This window comes from Austrofundulus limnaeus, unplaced genomic scaffold (genome assembly GCF_001266775.1).
Source record: "Austrofundulus limnaeus strain Quisiro unplaced genomic scaffold, Austrofundulus_limnaeus-1.0 Scaffold68, whole genome shotgun sequence".
Lineage (NCBI taxonomy): Eukaryota > Metazoa > Chordata > Actinopteri > Cyprinodontiformes > Rivulidae > Austrofundulus > Austrofundulus limnaeus.
The window spans coordinates 53,663-56,701 of NW_013952470.1; the positions used below are offsets into that span (position 1 = coordinate 53,663).

At 37.5% G+C, this 3,039-nt stretch overlaps 1 protein-coding gene across 2 annotated transcripts in view; it reads right to left on the reverse strand.

The window, feature by feature from the left end:
- Window positions 1-55: 55 nt before the first annotated feature.
- Window positions 56-3,039, reverse strand: part of ptpn11b (protein tyrosine phosphatase non-receptor type 11b) — a 73,620-nt gene continuing 70,636 nt past the window's right edge. The window contains exon 18 of one of the 2 annotated variants that reach the window (XR_001310375.1): window positions 56-1,092. The gene's annotated coding sequence lies outside the window, so the exon portion shown is untranslated. The remainder of the gene's footprint in view (window positions 1,093-3,039) is intronic. The other variant, XR_001310376.1, reaches the window with a different exon arrangement.

A 3,039-nucleotide genomic window follows, 5' to 3' on the forward strand; every position in this document is an offset into this window, starting at 1 on the left:
AAAAAAAAAAAAAAAAATAAAAAAAAACCACAGTTTTCCTGTTCATTTAATCGTACTTGTATTTTCACGTGTGGGACTGGTTGTGAAGTCTTGGTGGTGGGATTTATCCCGAATATAACGATTCTACGTACAATCTGATAAACTGTTGATGTTTTTTTATTCTAATCAACAAAACCACTCAGCTCATTATACAGATAGTTTTAAGTAGTAGTAGCTGAGATTCATCCACACTTTTGTCTRATAATAAGGTTATTATCAAGGTTTGACCAAAATGACAACATTTGCTTAAAATGAGAYGATTTTAGTCTAAAACTCTGGCATGAACAGCAGCTGGTGATATGCATTATATTATCTGCAATAAAAAGCAACATAAATGCATTCTACATTAAACTATCTTCTAAAAGCAAAAACAAAAGTATTTCTTAGGTAYTTGGATAGGATGTTAGAAAGTGGAGTTTTAATAAATTTTAATAAATACATTTTGTATAAACATAAATGATGACAACTTAACGATAAGTGTTTATCGACTAAATGTTTTAAAGTTTGCGATGCAGCTTTGTGCTCGTGTTCGTGTTTAGCTGTAGCTTTGAGGAGCTCAGAGAGACACGTTTTTAGAAACACACAGAACTCTGAGCTCCCTCAGACCCAGGACCGGACTGGATGGATACAAAAACCCTTCAACCTTGATCAGAACTTAAGCTGTAACTTTTCATTCTCCTCCCACACAGATCCCGGGAACTTCTTTTTATTCAGCCGTGACGCAGTCGTTTTCATAGAAATTTCGAGTTTGTATAAAGAAACAGTAAACTTAGATGTTTGGGCTACTTTAACGACCAACAGGTTCTGAGAACGTTAGTTAATGATTTCCTCTCCTCTGCTGCTTTAATACGATTTATAAAAGAGACTTGCTTATTTTATTTCAGGTCAGCTAACATGATCAAAAGAATAAACTTGAAGGAACGTCAGAGGTTTAAACTGAGACCGGTACCGACATCCTGGGGTGTCCGCTGTTGGTGGTGGGATGTGATGGGGGAGTAAATACCAGCCTGGAGTCCCTTTAAGCAGCTGCCAGACTCTAAATAAAGTCTTGTTCTGAAAGCAAAAAAAAGTCAATGAGGTGGTAGCAAAATATTTTAGGAGACTGTTTCTCTGATTTGTAATCTAACAAGATAGTAAGCAGTTTTTGTGAAGGTCAATCTCAGGCCTGGGAGAGAAAACTGATTATCAAACGGCTGCAGAGGTAAATGAAAACCTGTTTTAGTGCAAAAAAAAAAAAAAAAACTGTGACAGAAAGATTTAACAGCTTGATGCTTTGTTCTGCTTCAAAACACATACGACCTTCAGTCATCAGAGGAAAACCAAAATGAACAATCCTTTTGACTGATTAGGTGAAAATTCAACCTTCTTCTTGCTGAAAAAAAAAAACAGGTTTCAGAACTTTATTAAATCAATACGTTTCTGTGGATTCATTTGAGCCGGTGGTACAGAGGGAACATTTCAATGGCAGTCAGAAAAGATTTAATTAGAAAACAGAAAAAGTTCCAGCACAATATGGAAAAAAAACCCACCAAAAATAAAAAATAAAAAAACGGGGACAGCCAGGAAAACAAAATAATGATCCAACGCAGACGCAAATCCTCAGAGGGCAACTCCAACCAAAGGTTTTATCTCGGCCCTCACAACACATTCAGGTGAGTTTTATTGAAAATCTGTGAATAATTCTCAGAAGAGCAAGAAAAGCCCAATAGTTTCACAGAAGTAGAAGCTGTTCATTTTTTATTTTTTGGTGTAAAAATGGGCGACAATTCCCCAAACAAATCTTAAAAAACGAAAGAAGCAGAAACTTTAACGAGGCGCAGCAGATGAAACCCAACAGTTCTCAGAGAAAATCAAACAGAAAAAAACTTCAAGAAGAAGATTGTTTCAACATAAATAAAAAATTTACACCTTTAGGTTTTCTGTTTTTCACTGGTGTCTGTTTATGTTCTATTGATTTAATTTTTATGTTAGACAGAAAGCGGCCCGTCGTCGTAAATAAGCCRAGCTTTTATTGCCGCTTCGGCTGCTGTTCCTTCAGCTGATGTCATCATTAGAACGTCTCTTAAAGTTACAAACATCWGCTTCTCACAAATACCTAAAAGAGGCCCAACCAACAAACAAACAGAGCATGGCCAGACGGTTCTTCAGAACAGTTTTTACAATCTGAGAGATAAACCCACCGACCGAGACCAAAGACAAGAACAGCCGAGAAATAAGGTAGACTTAGCTGAAAGTAGACCATTAAACTACAACATTAAGTCAAACTGTGTGAAAGAGTCGACAAATATGGCCTCAAAATACAGACTCGCTTTAATACGACCTTAAAAAGGTACAAGCTAACCATGAGAGTCAGTTTATTTTCACAACAAATTACCTCATGGAGGAACATGTTGTCACTGACGTTTATTCTTGATTTTTCTGAGATTAACCTCTCGTCCAGAAACGGTTAATATCTTAGTTTAATGTTGGTGATAATGTTAAATACTTTTCCCCTCCTTGATAAACAGGTAACAGAATGCTACATTAACAGCCGCGGGGCCAAAGATTGATGAAAAGCAGGATTGTTTAGCTGTTGTCAGCTATAAAGATGAGCTGAAGATCAGCACAAGCGAAAAGAGAAAATTGAAGAAGTATTTTATTGTGGCGGGAAAAGGTCTTTTTAAATTTGACGGCGGCAGCAACACATCTCCGAAAWGTTGTGGCAACAACAGCAGTTTTTGTGCTGTTTCATCAATTTAATTCCTTCAAAAGAAAAATCCTCTGGACGGGTTCTTCTCTAATGAAACATTTCGTCTCTCCTCCGAGAGACTTCTTCAGTCTGAGAGTTTCAGGTGAACTCAGCCTTATAAGCTCCACTTCCACATGGTGGACAAACAGGTTGGTCACATGCAAAAGGGGGACCATCAGCCAAACAACTGTTAGTGCCTTGATTGGCTCTGTTGTTCATAGAGGGTCATGTGCCCCATCACCTGACTATCGTTGGGGCCCTGATTCACACCT